Raw genomic sequence first — 18,680 nt, 5'->3', positions numbered from 1 at the left:
AACTTTCCCTTAATAGGTGATGTTGGGGAAAGGAATGATTGGCCATACTGAAACTCAACATGTCCAATCCTTTGTCATCACAGGAGATACTGATAGGGAATGTAGATTGTGAGCCCCAATGGGGACAATGCCAATAATATCTGTAAAGCGCCGTGGAATTATGGCGCTATATAAAAGTGAGTAAAATAAATGAGTTGCCAGTGTGCCACCAAAAGGAGTCTGGTAGCCGCTTCCTTTCCTCTTCCCGTTGAGAACACAGACAAGTTGAGCGTCCAGGTGTATGCGGACGTCGGAAAGGAAATTGGATGACGGTTATCGAAGTTTTGTGGCTACATTACAAATGACAGTGACAAATTTAGATACAAGAAAAATATATATCTTTGTACCGTGTTAGCCAGTAAATAGAAAAGGCTGTGTGCCCACGATGCGTTTTTTAAGCGTTTCTGCAGCGGCAAAAACGCTGCAGAAACACTTAAAAAACGCATGGTAGAAGGCCTGCCATGTCCCCCAATGATAATCCGCATGTGCTTTGCACATGCTGCGGAAATTTCCGCTGCGGATTATCATTGCGGGAAAAAAAGCAGCACTACCAATTATTTTGCGGAAACGCTGCGTTTTCGTCGCCATTAATTTGCATTAGAACGCGCCAATTCTGCAAGACTGCATCTGTACTTGCGTAATTGGCGCGTTCTAATGTGCGGATGGTACCCGGGTGTGGAGGACAGGAGACTCTCCTCCGGACCAGGGTACCCTAAAAGCTGTAAAAAAAAAAAAAAAAATAAAATAAAAAATAAAGATTATATTCACTTCCGACGGCCCCCGGACTCCTTCTCTGTGCTTGCCGACAGATCGCGCAGGACTGAAGGACCGATCTGCCCGCAGCCAGCACAGGAGCGCAGCAAGACTGCAGGGGCCATCGGAAGGTAAGTATAGGTTTATTTTTTTACATTCTCTCGGGTGACACTATATAAATCCATGCTGTTTGCATGGATTTATATAGTGTGACCGAGTTGTCAAGCCCTTTCCAAGTGATGCTAAAATCGCTTGGAAAGCGCTCGACACCTGCATGCGGAAATGTAAGTGAAGAATGCTTCATTTCCGCATGTCCCTGGCAGGAAAACGCATGTACAATCCGCATGCGTTTTTTTCTGCCAGGGAGATGCAGAAACGCTCAGGAAAAAATCCTGAGCATTTCTGCATCGTGGGCACATAGCCTTAGAGTTGAGAGTCCTCAGTGGTTGATACAGTTTAATGAAAAACTGAAAAGATGGTAACAAATTGCAAGCTTTTGAGACTACTCAGGTCTCTTCATCAGGCATAGTATAACACAAAATGCGAAGGGTCACATATTTATACACAAGACAGAAATAATGCAATAGATGAGACAAGTGACGTAAAACAGAACTATCATTATGGGAGAGGGCAGTGAAAAATTGTAAGACGTTTTTTTTTCTTGCTTATGTTCCCAAACTCTCATTACAGGTTGTAAGACTCAGGTACCAGAAGATGAATTGTAGGTTTGGTCCTACAAGTAACCCAACACGCGTACAGACAGGGAATAAGTACACTGCTGGCAGACACCACGCTATGTGCATGTATGGGACCTTCTACATAACACGGATAATCCAACTGCAACCAGAATAATCCTGAGCCTGCGGGAGAGCGGCATGAATGCTAACAGGAGGCATTAATGTAAGGAAAACGGAGGAAGAGTAAACATTTACGGAGAGGGAGCTAATTTTAGTGGTTAACGGAGGGTCATTAGCTGAGGAGTCAGATGACTGCTTACAAATGAGCTGGGACATAAATCAGGAGCTACTTGGTTAGAAGGACAAACATTTCCTTTGTGGAAGTGACCACCAGCTGACATTCTGGATTACTTCTGTAGGGAGTACCAGAGAGATTTTAAGAAAAAAAAAAAGTTCTTGCAGGACATGTTCTGTGGACATCCGGCACCAGCACACGTCAGAACCGTCACTTTCTGCCCCCACCAAGGTGTCTACATATGGGAGGAATCACAATGGCATTCCTATGGCATGAGCCTGCCGGATACTTCCCTCATACAACTTCCAAGGTGCCAGATCTTTGACAGGCCTTAAAGGGATAGAGCAAACCTCAAGTGGAAGCGTGATCAGCATCTGCTATGCAGTTCAATGCAAGCTATTGATCTCTGTTATCAGCTATCTTGGAGGGGTATAGATCTTTGTTATCAGCTATCTTGGAGGGGGGGGGGGGTGATTCTTTTATGCAAGAAAAAAAAAAGATATATGTATGATCAAGTTGTGGGAACCTACTCTATACATTGCAGATGTAGCAGTGCTGTGTTTGTCACTTGCAGCCCTACATAGAAGCACATGTAAAGAGTGACAAACTCGGCTCTGCTTCGTATAACACGTCACACACACACAATCCTCAGAGAGTTAATACCCCAGAGAGGGGCAATTAGAGAGATACACAAGCTAACAGTGAAATTTGCACGACAGCTGCATGCAGATGACATGCCCGGCACTGTGCACACATGCTGACCTGCAGAGTGCCACGCCACACCACACCTACACCACTACATCAGGGGGCTCACCTCTCCGTTACACGGGGGTCCTCCTAGTCCCGGGTCACCGCAGCCCCATCCTCTGCTCTGCCGCCGCTGTCTGTGTTCTCAGGTCCCAGCTGCTTAGAGAAGGAGTGGGAGGAGCTAACGTGACCCCTCCCCCGGGGAGGAGTCTGAGTGGGGGAGTCTGGGATCCTTATTAACTCCTGCAGAGCAGATACAATCTGTCCCAGGAATCCTGATGCATCGGGGTCAGGTTACCAGACTGGAGGTCTGTGCTGATACTAGGAGTAGGCAGGAGAGGAATGTTATACAAGAACTGGAGAAAGAAATGTAGCAAAAAATAAGCACAATGATTCTCATGATCACATTTACAGTAATGGCAGGGTTGACAGTTTGTCTTTTTATTTTTTTCTGGACAGACAATATTTTTAATTGGAAAAACTCTTTATTCGTGGATGTCCTACAATGCGACATATAAATCGTAGAAAAATGTCATTTTACAATTGTCACTTTTGATGACTGATCCCAGTAGGGTCAGACATATCATTGGTGCAACTAAGGGCCCAAGAGGTAAGGGGGCCCATTTCTACTTGCAAAGCAGGCGCAATTTTGCATTTTTAGGAGCTCTTGGGCTGAAAAGGTCCAATATATTGATCTTGCACAGGGGCCCTTTTCTGTCTGTGTCCACCAGTGGATCCTGGCCATGTTGGGTTATGCGCAAAGTGCAATCAGGTCGTTCAGACGTGCATGTTTTCTATGTGTGCCAAACGGACCACAGCGCACGAGCCAATGCCAGGGAATGTGGTAATTCTGAGGAACACATTTACATGAGGAGCGATTGTCCATTCGAAAGTAAAAACCCGCAGGTTTCACTAATCTGATGTCTTTTTCGGATCACATTCATTACGCTGAAAAGGTGCATAAAAAAACGGATGCGATGTGGACGCCATCCTTACGGGATCCGCTTTTAACTAATACATTGCAATTATTTAGCTGCATTTAATCTTGTAACATTTTTTAATAGCTGATGTATAAAAACAGATACCTTATTGGATGACAATATGGATGTAAAAAAACAATTTGTCATTGCTTTTGCCTCTGGGGTAAAAATGGTTCTAATGGTTTATGAGACTCGTCTATACATTTCAATGTGTGCGCAAAAAAAAAAAAAAGGTGCAAATATGGACACGATCTGTTTTTAATGGATCCAGTGCAAAGATTTCATAGAAAAATTATTTGCTCCTTTTATTATTTTTTTATTGTTAATATAAAAAATGGATGTCATGCAGATGTGAAAATGGACATACAGATGGCAGGCTGGCCACAATACGGATGACGACAAAACTTTTATTTTCTGGTGAACTTAGCCTCAGACCTCATGTAAATGTCCATTCTTCACTTACTACTTACAACTCTAGGGAGTTGTTCACATGTTCTTATTCTTATTTTTGCAAACTGAATGTCCCACCCTCCCCCCAAAAAAACGATTGCAGACATGTCCGGACAGCACACTGATGGCACCCCAGCTACATCCTAGTGTTCAGTTTTCACTAACTGTTTGATAGGAGAATCTTGAGCAACCCCCATCAATTTTTTGCATACAAAAAAATGATGAAACACTGATGAAAATCTTATAAAAAATCCTGATGAAAATATGATCAGGCACACTGATAAAATAAGTTTTTCTTTCAGGTACGAGAAATATCACTGACACCTGAATGCAGTCTAAGGCTACGTGCACACAGGCCCCCTGAATTTATTGGATCAGTCACGTCTGGATATTGTAGATGTATCTGGCTCTATATTCACCTTTGTGGGCCTGTCCAAATAGGAGAGATGCTGGAATCGCTGCTATTTACATGCACTCGTCTGTTCCGTAATTCGGATCAGACTACCTTGTGCTGAAATTCTATTCACTTGGACCACAGGTAAGATTTTAGTGCTTTTTAAAATGCTCAAAAAAGCAAAAGAGACCAAAATATCTTTGAATTTGCATAGATTAATCAAATGATGGTAATTTTGATGTAATTGGCACAAAATCCACCAGTGTAAAAAGAAAGAAAAGATGAAAAAATAACAGCAAATGAGGAATTGGGCCTTCAGCAGTTTATATAGTACAAAACTCTCTGTACCATTTAGATCTTTGATGTCTCTTGTATTTATCCAAACACCAAAACCATCTTAAAAACTTCACGAGCTTCAAGCTTTCAGAAGTAATGATTATCGACGTTTCTGGGGGTCGTGCTGTATAGTCATTGTCCAAAAGTTTTGAGAATGACACCAAAATTATATTTTCACATGATCTGCTGGCCTCTGGTTTTTATTAGTGTTTGTCTGATGTTTATATCACATACAGAAATATAATTGCAATCATATTATGAGTACCAATAGGTTATATTGACAGTTAGAATGAGTTAATGCAGCAAGTCAATATTTGCAGTGTTGCCCCTTCTTCTTCAAGACCTCTGTAATTCTCCCTGGCATGCTCGCAATCAACTTTTGGACCAAATCCTGACTGATAGCCGTCCATTCTTGCATAATCAATGCTTGCATTTTGCCAGAATTTGTTGGTTTTTGTTTGTCCACCCGTCTCTTGATGATTGACCACAAGTTCTCAATGGGATTAAGATCTGGGGAGTTTCCAGGCCATGGACCCAAAATCTCTATGTTTTGTTCCATGAGCCATTTAGTTATCACCTTTGCTTTATGGCAAGGTGCTCCATCATGCTGGAAAAGGCATTGTTGGGTGCCAAACTGCTCTTGGACGGTTGGGAGAAGTTGCTCTTGGAGGACATTGTGGTACCATTCTTTATTCATGGCTGTGTTTTTAGGCAAGACTGTGAGTGAGCCGATTCCCTTGGCTGAGAAGCAACCCCACACATGAATGGTTTCAGGATGCTTTACAGTTGGCATGAGACAAGACTGGTGGTAGCGCTCACCTCTTCTTCTCCGAATAAGCTGTTTTCCAGATGTCCCAAACAATCGAAAAGGGGATTCATCAGAGAAAATGACTTTGCCCCAGTCCTCAGCAGTCCACTCCCTGTACCTTTTGCAGAATATCAATCAGTCCCTGATGTTTTTTCTGAAGAGAAGTGGCTTCTTTGCTGCCCTCCTTGAAACCAGCCCTTGCTCAAAGAGTCTCCGCCTCACAGTGCGTGCAGAAGCACTCACACCAGCCTGCTGCCATTCCTGAGCAAGCTCGGCACTGCTGGTAGTCCGATCCCGCAACTGAAACAGTTTTAAGATACGGTCCTGGCGCTTGCTGGTCTTTCTTGGGCGCCCTGGAACCTTTTTGACAACAATGGAAGCTCTCTCCTTGAAGTTCTTGATGATGCGATAGATTGTTGACTGAGGTGCAATCTTTGTAGCTGCGATACTCTTCCCTGTTAGGCCATTTTTGTGCAGTGCAATGATGGCTGCACGTGTTTCTTTAGAGATAACCATGGTTAACTGAAGAGAAACAATGATACCAAGAACCAGCCTCCTTTTAAAGTGTCCAGTGATGTCATTCTTACTTAATTATGACTGATTGATCGCCAGCCCTGTCCTCATCAACACCCACACCTGTGTTAATGGATCAATCACTAAAACGATGTTAGCTGCTCCTTTTAAGGCAGGACTGCAATGATGTTGAAATGTGTTTTGGGGGTTAAAGTTCATTTTCTGGGCAAATATTGACTTTGCAAGTACAGTAATTGCTGTTAAGCTGATCACTCTTTGACATTCAGGAGTATATGCAAATTGCCATTACAAAAAATGAAGCAGTAAACTTTGGAAAAATTACTATTTGTCTCATTCTCAATACTTTTGGCCATGACTGTACTACCGTTAAGCCCCCAACATACGATGGAGTTATTGGTTAAAAGATCTTTTGGCCGACAGGTAACTCTCCCAACTCCCCCGTATACAGGAACACTCGGCTTGGCCTTGCATTCCTGAGCTCTCCATGAGAGAGTCACTGCCTGACTCCTCTGGCAGCAGCTTATCTCCCAGAAAACAAAAGAATAGAGCGTAGTAAGTCCAACGTGCCAGATCCTTCTCTACACTGATAGATAACGTAGAGCCAGGAGGCCCCCATATACATTAAATAGTCTGTCAGCCGATTCCCCCAAGTCCGTCAAAATTCTACCCCCACCTATCCTCACCCATCCCTTGTAGACTGTGAGCCCTCGCGAGCAGGGTCCTCTCCCCTCCTGTACCACTTGCTGACTTGTGTTGTTCAAGATTATTGTAATTGTTTTTGCTTCGTATACCCCCTTTTTCACATGCAAAGCGCCATGGAATACAATAATGATAAATAATAAATAATAATAATAATCAGAGGGTTAGACAGATGTTAGTCTACAGTGTATGGGGACCTTGAGGTGTAGCTGAGGTACAGCAGATTTCCCTTTTGGGAACAAAAAATCCACAGCAGAAAATAATGCCAACTAGTTTTGAACAAACTCCATGTTTGCTCTGTGGGATGGCTTGTGGTACAAACTTAAAAATCTGCAATATTTCAGCTTCTGTTGTGAGCATTTGTCATGAATTTCACCTGTTTCAAGGTAAAGTGGTGAAATCCACATTGAAATTTGCAGCAAATCCATATGTAACACAAGTGGATTTGGTGCATATTCCCAGCGGACTTGCAATTTGCATGGAGTTTTTGTGACAATTTTTGGGCCAAAGCCTGATATAGATCCATAAAGTATAATGGACAGACTGATACTTATCCTCAGTTTTTAAATCGCCCTGTGTTTGGTTTTTAAAAATAGAAGTCACATTTCCCGTGGGAGCTAAATTGTTACTGTAAAAGTCCCCTAAACGCATTAAAGTCAGCTGAACGCACTGATTTAGGCAGGAAAAGATGACCATCTAATGTGTATGGAGGATCCCCAACTCTCCCTTGACAGATGATATTGGGGAGAGTGAGATTCAGTCTTTTAAATTTCAATGACGACTCCCTTTGCTTTTCATGAGGCTTCACCAGAGGCTTACTCACCCCTTCGGAAACAGTGATCATTTTCGCTCAGCTGAGAGTGGTCAGGTGAGTTCATGAGTTTAGCCAACATCTATCTAAGGCCAATTGCACATGTTCTACATTTACAGTCCAAGAATGGACCACAATGTCCGAACTGGATGCAGGTCTCCTGACCTGAACGCAATAGAATTCAATAGAATTCGGGTCAGGAGACCCACATCCAGTATGGACAGTGTAGTCCAAACCCTGACCGTGAATGTAAAATGCAAGAAACTAGTCCAACGTGTATGGGCACCTTTCATATACATACGTATTTGTGCACCAGGTTGCAACTTCTCAGAAATTTGTGATCGTGTTGCAATAAGATTGTGTCACCAGCATAACATGCGGATACTTTGAAGCAAGATGGCAAATGACTATTTTAGCATAATAACGATGAGGGATATGAATTTCTAATTTACAAACATGAAAGCACATTGGTGAAAAAAGAACCATTCATTTCACATTTCTGTCGTTTATAAAGACAATAGCCATGAAAGACGATTGCTTTCAAATACTGGTAGCTATCATTTAATTCAATAAAACCCAATTCAGTCTAAATACCCTAAATCAAGCTCCACTCCCATGATACCTAATCACCCAACATGACTAGATGCTCTTCATCTTTCGATGTAGAGGGCTGTGGACTGACAACCCCTCTATGTACCAAAACTACAACTGGCCATACACCTCAGATGGCTGTGGGACGAACGATGCTTCAGTTGATCATTCAGCTGCCAGCCATCTCGGCTGTCTCTCCCATACACGTCTCAGGGAGAGCAAAAAGATTGCTGCTCTGAAATTGGACATGCCCGGTCAACATCGTCCTCGATGATCAGTCGGTCAGCACCCTCATACACATTAGAGTGTTGGCCGAACACATCGATATTGGTGGGTTCAGCGGACATTAGTTTAATGTGTATTGGGGCCTTAATTGTTTATAGTGAGGGAAAACTATTCTGAAGCCAAGCTGTTGAGGTATGGCTCATTTACATAGTAAACCCATAGTGCATGTTGTGCAACATAATCATTTCTTCTTTTCTATGGATATATACAACTGGAATTGAACTTAGAGATTGTCCAGTACTGTTACACTAATGGCCTATCCATAGGATAGGTCATCAATGTCTGATCGTCCGGGGTTTGACACCCGGCACCCCCGCTGATCAGCTGTTATTGGTTGCTTCGGCTGCCGGCTGGAAGTACTTACTTGCGGAGCTGGCTGTCTACTTGTAGTGGCCGGGGCCTGGTACTGCACATCCGCCTCCTATTGATTTGAATAGGAGGCGGATGTGCAGTACCCCGCCGCGGCCACTACAAGTAGATGGAGCAGCTCCGCAAGTAAGTACTACCGATAACAGATGATCGACAGGGGTACCGGATGTCTGACCCCAACCGATCAGACATTGATGACCTATCCTGAGGATAGGCCATCAGTGTAATAGCAGTGCACAGCCTCTTTATTGGTAACTGTATAAATCAGTATGGAGTGAGCCCTCTCTATCCATAGCAGCTTCTGTAGGTAGCCACTAAGAAAGCAACAAGCAGTTCAGTCCCCATCACCCTCCCACCATAGAAATCTATGGTACCTCTATGCTAGATATATCTATGTTTGTTTGCTTCTCAGTGGCAAGTTCATTATAATATATTACATTTTGTCTAGTCCCTTAATTAGGGGTTTTAAAACTATCATACTCAGTGAATCAGACATTGGATTATCTGCATTTCTACATGACAATCATTATCTTATCCTTTCTTCCAGAAGCCATTAACATACTTCTCTACTAATAAGTGAAGCCTGGTGCTCAGGATTATGACAAGTCTTCAAGGAGATGTGGACTGTGCTCATCAGACCAGAGAGAGCAAAAGTTTCTCGGCCAGAAGACATGCTAGATAAGATAAGGGAAATAAGAAACAGATAATGTCTACAGGAAGAAGGTGCATAGTGCTAGGAATGTCTGCAGGAAGAAAGTGCTTCATACTGACTGAGTGTACGGTAACTCCTAGTCTTGTGTTTTCAAAGTCCGGTAAAATTATCAGAAAAAAGGTTTACAAAAAACTCATAATAATCAGCATTAATTGCAGGAATCACAGTGGTGTATACTGTGTCCCTTGGTTTGTGTATATGAATAGTTATAAGTTCTTGGCAATCCACAGGTATATACAGAGTGAGACCATTTAGTATATAGATCATATTATGATAATCCAGTAGTATATACTGTTAACAGGTATTGTTGACTCAATTCATCATGATGTCCAAGATGACAGTCTACTATATCCTAAAGGCTAATGTAAACTGACTGCTCTAACTGTAAAGAACGGAGCGGGTGAGCGCGTGACCACAAGTATGTGATTTGCGTGCATGTGGGCACAAGCTGACTACATGTGCGGCTTTGCTCAATACAAGTGAATTGAATGAGGCACATTTATTCAGAATGTGACCGGAAGTATGCAAATTGCACATGACCATGCCCGCTCCCAGGGCGGGCATCGGAGAATCTTGACAGTGTGCACTGTGAGCATTCACAATTCTGCAGTCACATAGAGTGATTGCAGACTTCAGCCCCGTGCCTGGATAACCCCTTTAGGGTATGTGCACACGGTCTGGATTTTATGTGGTTTTGACGCTGCGTTTTTATGCAGCATCAAAACCGCACCAGCCAGATGTTGCAGCATAGTGGGTGGGATTTCCAGAAATCCCATGCCCACTATGCGTTTTTGTGCACCTGCGGAAACTGACATGAGGCGCGTCTTTCCAGACTGCAGCATGTCAATTTCTCTTGCGGAAATGCATGCGGATTTTCCCATAGACTTGCATTAGATGAGTAAAATCCGAATGCGTAAAAACCGCATGTGCGTTTCAATAGCGTTTCCGCAGCATAAACGCACACAATAACGCAACATGATGATCAATAAAGTTTGTTTAAAAAAAACTATTCTCTGAAACTCTGCAAATTTCAACATGAAGATATGAAAAACGCATGCATAAAAAACGCATCAAAAAACGCATGTGGCAAAACCACATGTAAATTCTGCACCAAAACCCGCAAGTAACCTAATTTGCATATTAGGTGCGGAAATGGTGCAGAAATTCTGCTGCGTCAAAACCGCAGCAAATCCGGACCGTGTGCACATAACCTTAAGGTCCGTTTTGACAGACCGACCAGTGGCACGATACAACCACTCATCAGTAAACTTTTACAGATCGGCGGTATTTTGAATCCCTGTTTACACAGGAAGACCAAAGCAAATGATGTGTAATAGATCGCTCAGAACACATAGGCTGCCATAGTTAGCAGTGCGAGTCCTGCACAAAAGATCATTTCAACCGATGAACAAGCATTTTGCTTTACACAGCAAGATAATTGTGAAACAAGCATTTTTAACAGCAATTACTCATGATTTTCTTGCAATATAAATGCCCCTTTAGTTTCTTGTAAAGACTGCAAAGGCCAGGAACTTGCTAACCTAGCCATGGCTAGGTGTATAAAAGTATGGAATCACTCACCTAGACATCCAACTATGCACCACTCATAAATACTGACATTCATTTATACACTCATGCATCGTCTTATGCAATCAGATATCCACTAATGTGCTAATTTGCACCCAGGGGCATCATTCCATGTTATCATTCATGCTCATTCATCCTTGTGCTCATTCATGTATCATGTAGATATCCATCTATGTGATCATGTACGTCAACATAAAATTACTCACACAAAAATGCACCTCTGCTCTCATGTACACAGAAATCCACCCAATAATGCACTTAATCATGCAAACATCCTACCATGTGTCCACTCTAACATACGCAATCACAATAAGGGTTCACTCACACAATAGTATAAATCGGATGAGTGCAATCCAATAAAAAAGGTAATGCACACGAACCAATTTTATTCAATGAGCCAGTGCAGTTCAGTGGATATTTTCTTGCATGTATTTGGTATGAGAAAAAAATTGTAGCATGCTGCAATTTTACTCTGAAATCGAATGGGTGCGAGAAAAAATTGCATGCCATACAGACCATCAATACAACATCCAATCTTTATGGATAAATTGAAATTTTGTAAACTGTAAATGGTCCTGTAAATGATTAATAGCTGCTGAGTGAAAAAAAAACGGATTGTACATGGATAGCAAGTGAGAAGAAAATAGTCCCACTTGTATGGATGAAAATTAAATGATTTTTTTATACGCTTGTGTGAGACTGAAGGATAGGCGCTCGTTTGCTGGTTTTTCAAAAGCCTAAATCAATGTACATATTTCGAAAGCATAAAAAGGGGAAATATGTCTGTCTCTCTATTGGGAAACAGATTTTGTGCATTACCACTATTGCTGAATATGACATTTTTTATACTATGACATTTGGACAGTGTATACATCCTAACCCAGTCCTGGTATGAAGTCCTTGTCACTACCATTCACAGTGATGTTCGCACTGTTTGCAAAACTGGATTTAACTACAAAATCATAGCTTCTGAATGACGTCAAGAATTTCATGACTTTGTAGAATGTTGTTCCAAAGATAGCTTCAGCTATACACCTACCTCGGGGCTTAGACATTAGCTATAAAAAAATTATTTACTTGAAGGGAACAGGAAGTTTTAAAACTGGTCACATACCTGCTAATAGAAAAATGTGAACATTACTAAATCACATCAATTATTTTTTTAATTAAAAAGTTTTTTTCATTGCAGTGAAAATAAGAAAACAACTGGTCGGTCACCATATATAAAAGTTTTCAAAAGGTCAATTTTTGTATGACTTTTTATTTAGGATTGGTCTGTAAAGTCTGTTCTGGATGATAAGGTAAGATGACAAATCCGTGATCAGTGTCTGACTTGACATTTGGGTCAAACTAGAGCTGCAGTATTGTCAACCAGTATATCAACAAATGACAGTGGCAGAAAATAGTCTAAATATTCAGCTGTCTAAAATCTCTAGTGCATGGCCAACTTTTCATTTCTTGGGCAATCAATCACTCTGATACCACAAAGCACAGGCATCAGTGTTTGACTTTAAGAATTGTACATTCACACTGAAGGCATCAAAACTATGAATTAATACATGTGGAATTATATACTTAACAAAAAAGTGTGAAACAACTGAAAATGTCTTATATTCTAGGTTCTTCAAAGTAGCCACCTTTTGCTTTGATGACTGCTTTGCACACTGTTGGCATTCTCCTGATGAGCTTCAAGAGGTAGTCACCGGAAATGGTCTTCCAACAATTTTGAAGGAGTTCCCAGAGATGCTTAGCACTTGTTGGCCCTTTTGCCTTCACTCTGCGGTCCAGATCACCCCAAACCATCTCGATTGGGTTCAGGTCTGGTGACTGTGGAGGCCAGGTCATCTGGCGTAGCACCCCATCACTCTCCTTCTTGGTCAAATAGCCCTTACACAGCCTGGAGGTGTGTTTGGGGTCATTGTCCTGCTGAAAAATAAATGATGGTCCAACTAAACGCAAACCGAATGGAATAGCATGCCGCTTCAAGATGCTGTGGTAGCCATGCTGGTTCAGTATGCCTTCAATTTTGAATAAATCCCCAGCAGTGTCACCAGCAAAGCACCCCCACACCATCACACCTCCTCCTCCATGCTTCATGGTGGGAACCAGGCATGTAGAGTCCATCCGTTCACCTTTTCTGCGTCGCAGAAAGACACGGTGGTTGGAACCAAAGATCTCAAATTTGGACTCATCAGACCAAAGCACAGATTTCCACTGGTCTAATGTCCATTCCTTGTGTTCTTTAGCCCAAACAAGTCTCTTCTGCTTGTTGCCTGTCCTTAACAGTGGTTTCCTAGCAGCTATTTTACCATGAAGGCCTGCTGCACAAAGTCTCCTCTTAACAGTTGTTGTAGAGATGTGTCTGCTGCTAGAACCCTGTGTGGCATTGACCTGGTCTCTAATCTGAGCTGCTGTTAACCTGCGATTTCTGAGTCTGGTGACTCGGATAAATTTATCCTCAGAAGCAGAGGTGACTCTTGGTCTTCCCTTCCTGGGGCAGTCCTCATGTGAGCCAGTTTATTTGTAGCGCTTGATGGTTTTTGTAACTGCACTTGGGGACACTTTCAAAGTTTGCCCAATTTTTCGGACTGACTGACCTTCATTTCTTAAAGTAATGATGGCCACTCGTTTTTCTTTACTTAGCTGCTTTTTTCTTGCCATAATACAAATTCTAACAGTCTATTCAGTAGGTCTATCAGCTGTGTATCCACCTGACTTCTGCACAGCACAACTGATGGTCCCAGCCCCATTTATAAGGCACTAAATCCCACTTATTAAACCTGACAGGGCACACCTGTGAAGTGAAAACCATTTCCGGTGACTACCTCTTGAAGCTCATCAAGAGAATGCCAAGAGTGTGCAAAGCAGTCAAAGCAAAAGGTGGCTACTTTGAAGAACCTAGAATATAAGACATATTTTCAGTTGTTTCACACTTTTTTGTTAAGTATATAATTCCACATGTGTTAATTCATAGTTTTGATGCCTTCAGTGTGAATGTACAATTGTCATAGTCATGAAAATACAGAGAAATCTTTAAATGAGAAGGTGTGTCCAAACTTTTGGTCTGTATTGTATATGTAGTGCCCCGAGGGTTCGGTCGCTACAGAGGTATTGCACCTCAACCAGAGGTGTGATATCCCACTCCTGGGTAAGGATGGTGTGTGGACCGGGACTCAGTTAGCTGCATGCATCACACACACCCCATTTCCGGGGGACAGCTCAATGGTGCTCCCAATAGTACAGTAATGCAGGCACGACAGATCATGTTTCTGGCTGGAGGGGGGAGGAAAACCCAGTGATGTAGGAGCATGAGGGGACGGTTTCTGGGCATAGGTAGGAGCCCATTGGTTGCAAGTCACCTGGGCTCATACACTAGAGGGAGGTATATAAGGTGGGCACCATCTTGGTTCAGAGAGAAGAAGGTCAGTTCAGGCAGGAGGACAAGAGAGAGGAGAAGTTCAGCCAGAGAGGGCTGGCAGGGAGCTGTGGCTCAGTCTGGGCCCAGCTCCACGAGGCAGGCCTAGGGTGAAGGCCGGAGCCAGAAGGAAGGAACAGAAACAGAAAGGAACAGAAACAGAAAGGAACAGAAAAGAAAGAGAAGTACCCAAAGTGGAGAAAGGCCCAGAGACACGAAGGCGGAAGGAACCCTAAGGACCCAGGAGATTACGGGTGACGGGTTGGCAGAACAGGGTACCGGATCCCAAGTTGGTGGAGGTGACTAATCCTTAACCAAGAACCGGCGGTCGTGACTATTTACTGGTGCGACCCCTCACTATACCTACTAGAAAGGCACACCACATAGGGTCAGGGAAGTGGACACCCAGTCCTCCCAGGAGAAGACCCGAGGCAGCTGGTCAGAAGTAGTGTCACTGGTGGGGCACGGCTGACGAAAGGATAGAAGGGAGTCCTGTGCCACACTCCGGAATTGCCTGGGGGTTGATCGAGCCCCCTGCCTGGTGGACGCAGCACGGCTCAGGCGGTCCTATCTGTGCACAAGTGACCTGGATGAGAACTGTGAGTAAAGAACCTGAACTGCAACACCTTGTGTCTGTGCTTTCTCACCGCGTCAGCACTACTAGTACTGGGACGCCCCGCACCACAACCACCATCATCACTCTACATTGCCCTGAGGCTATACTCCTCCCGTGGGAAGTTATACTACACTCTGCTGCCCTCACAACATCAGCCTCAGAGGTCTGCTCAGCAGCGGCGGTTCTTATTGACCGCAATCCACGGGTGGCGTAGTCGGACATTGAACCATAAAAACCCCATAAATAGACTGCCACTGGTTTGACCACCCTGAGCCACGGGACCGGGTCACCGCCACGGTGACTACTACCCCCCAGCATCCCACAAAAGGCCCGGCTCCGGGTAACCCACACACGTGCACACGCGGCCCAGGGGGCGAGTCATATATATATTCCATGCATTGGAATCGGAGGTGTATATACCATACGCTCACTGTGAATTCCCCAATGACTGTCCTAGTAGGGAAGACAGCCGCGACCCCGTCCATCACTCATCAGTCAATTGCGTAATTTTCGATTGGAGGCAGCAGAGTTGTATCTCCTGACACTTGAGTATACCCCTTTAATAGAAGCTATTATGGAGGGCATTATGCTGCAATTTAGCAGTGGCAAAGAGCTATCAGTTGTTGCATGGTTATTGTTGTTTAGTTTTAGGCTGTGTGCCCACTATGCGTTTTTTAAGCGTTTCCGCAGCGGCAATTGCGCCGCAGAAACGCTTAAAAATGCTTGGTAGAAGGTCAACAATGTTCCCCACATGACTAAATTATGTCATGGAAGGTCCTTTTAGACCACCGCGAACCGCCCAACACACCGGAGGCACCGGAGGAGACCGGGGGCCATCGGAAGGTAAGTATAATATTTATTTTTTATTTTTTACCATTCTTTTACTATAACTTGGTCACACTATATAAATCCATGCCGGTTGCATGGATTTATATAGTGTGACCAAGTTGTCAAGCACTTTCCAAGTGATGCTAAAATCGCTTGGAAAGCGCTTGACAACTCGCATGCGGAAATGCATGTGAAGAACGCTTCACATCCGCATGTCCCTGGCAGGAAAAACCCATGTACAATCCGCATGTACAATCCGCATGTATGTGACACCCCAGGGGTCTGGTTGCCACAGTAATAGAGATATTATGTCTGAGAGCAAGTGGGAGGTTTCTCTGGTCAGGATCCCTAAACATGCAACACGGTCCGCCCAGACCTGGGAGGGGAGGAATCTGCCCTTTTAAACTGGGTCTGGGGCGGGATTAGACAGTTCAGTTCGAGACACAGGGAAAGGAAGAACTAGGAGCTCTGTAGGAGCAGTAGCAGAAGTCCAGGGGCTGGAGCTGAGCAGAGTTCGCCCTGGACGAAGATACTAAAGCCGGACACAGGAGTCCAAGGCTGTGGGGACTGATATACACCCAGCAGCAGAAACCAGCCGGCAGGGGATTCCAGGTCCTCTGGCCATAGAAGCCCGGAGGCTCAGTCACAAAGAAGGGACCAGCGCCGCCATCCAGGAGCGGAGGCTAACAGAAGGCCCCAAGTCACCAGCCATACGGGTGAGCACCACACGGTATACTCAGGGACGTGGGCTACTTGTAACCGCTGAGAGCAAGGTAGCCAGGAAGAGTGCAGATTAACGGGGAGGCCTACAACTCCACCTGGCCAGGGGAACTCCTGCATGCTCACAGACTGATCAGGCCCCTTATACTAGCCAGTACTCCCGGGAGGGTCTGCCTTGTACTATCAGTAAAGACCCTGAACTGCACCACACGTCTCTGTGATTCCTTGCCGCACCAGCACCATTAGTACTGGGACACTCACACCATCACCACCATCATCCACATTAGCTGCCCTGAGGCAATACTTCTCCCGTGGGGAGTCATCCCATACTCGGCTGCGCAAACAACATCAGCCTCAGCGGTCTGCAGTGCAGCGGCGGTCCCCACTGACCGCAATCCACGGATGGCGTAGTCGGACACTTATTACAATACAAATAGACTGCCACTGGTTTGACTACCCTGGGCATGGACCGGGTCACCACCACACGGAGACTACAATCCCCAGCATTCTACAACAGGCCCGGTTCCGGGTTCCCCTGCACAACACAGTCCCAGGGGGTGCGTCAACTTTGGCGTAGTCGGCAGGATTTCGTGCCCGCAACCACCGGGTACTGCGTGCCTGAAAAAGACTTTTGAACTTACCTGTGGTGAAGTTTCCCGCCGTCCGGAGTCGTTTCCCGCCATCCGGAGCCGATTCCCGCCATCAGACGCCATCTTGGACCGTTTCCCGCCGTCTTCTGCCTTCTTCCCGCCATCCGCAGCTGCTTCCCGCCTTCGGACGCCATCTTCGGGACGCCGCACGGGAAGAAGAGGGGCGTGGACGCCGAAAGCGCGCGAGATCCGAAGCTCCGCCCCACGCTCTGACGCTGCTCAAGGTCCTGGAAGGGAGGAAGAGCGACGCTGACGTCATCGGAGCGTGACGCCAGGTCCTCAACCCCGACGATCGACTGCGGAGCCGCGGCCTACGGAAGAAGAGCATCGCAAGGTAGGCCACGGTCCACTAGGGGGGAGGAGGATGCCGGACACCGAGGGGAGCTCCACTGCCACAGCCACCGCCAGCGCAACCGCTGCAACAGTCATGCCATTCACCATGCCCTATATCCCGGGGGCAACCTGGCTACCCCAGTACTCAGGGGAGTCACATACCCTAAATGACTTTAGAGAAAGACTGGATAGCCTCTTCCAGGTGTACCCCCTCACAGAAGAGCAAAAAGTGAGCATCCTGGTGGCCCAATTAATCGGGGCAGCCCAAAGGGAGGTAAAGTCCTGGCCACCTGGGAGGAAGAGGACTGTCAGAGACATACTAACCCGGCTGAAAGACACATTTGACACCCGCACCTCAGCCGAAATAAAACTAAGATTTTATGGGTGTAAACAGCGGGCACATGAGAGTATAAGAGACTATGCTCTAAACCTACAAGAGGCCCTGAGAGCCATTAAGCAGGCAGACCCTGACAGCGTGGGAAATGAAGATAAGCTGTTGACTGAACAATTTATTGAGGGTCTACTGTGCAATGTCCACCGAACCCAGTTGCGGGCAATGGCCTTACAGGACCCTGACCTGGACTTTGCACAGTTCAAGGACAGAGCCATCCGGGTGCTCCGAGAACCGGCACCAGGTGGCGCTGTGACCCACAGGCGCCCTGCTAATACTTACCACCAGGAGACGGCGCCCTTGTCTGCAGGGCCTGTGGGAGCTGATGCGCAGGCTTTAAACAGTGACCCGGCTACAGACCTGCACCATCAGGTCCAAGAGCTGACTAAGAGCGTTGCCGCGCTAACCAGAACTGTGCAGTCTTTACAGGTCTCTTCTCCAGGAAAGATCCGGCTGGCATCCGGACCGGAGGACGTCCCGTGGCGCCGACTGAGGAGGACCCCACCGGCCAGAGGAAGACCCAGCGACAGATACAACGAGGACGGACGACCCATCTGCCGCCGCTGCAATCAACCCGGACATGTGGCAAGGTACTGTCATTTAAACGGGCACAACCTGGGGTAGAGGGCCAACCCCCAGGCATAAGACCATCAGGCCCAT

General features: G+C 45.2%; 1 protein-coding gene across 1 annotated transcript in view; it reads right to left on the bottom strand.

Moving 5' to 3' along the window:
- Positions 1-2,730, bottom strand: part of SH3BP4 (SH3 domain binding protein 4) — a 58,838-nt gene extending 56,108 nt beyond the window's left edge. The window contains exon 1 of the mRNA XM_073646722.1: positions 2,579-2,730. The gene's annotated coding sequence lies outside the window, so the exon portion shown is untranslated. The remainder of the gene's footprint in view (positions 1-2,578) is intronic.
- Between the last annotated feature and the right edge of the window lie 15,950 nt (positions 2,731-18,680).

This window comes from Phyllobates terribilis, unplaced genomic scaffold, assembly GCF_046119375.1.
Source record: "Phyllobates terribilis strain yellow unplaced genomic scaffold, ASM4611937v1 Scaffold_9__5_contigs__length_417890890, whole genome shotgun sequence".
Classification (NCBI taxonomy): domain Eukaryota; kingdom Metazoa; phylum Chordata; class Amphibia; order Anura; family Dendrobatidae; genus Phyllobates; species Phyllobates terribilis.
This window is presented reverse-complemented; position numbering and strand designations above follow the sequence as displayed.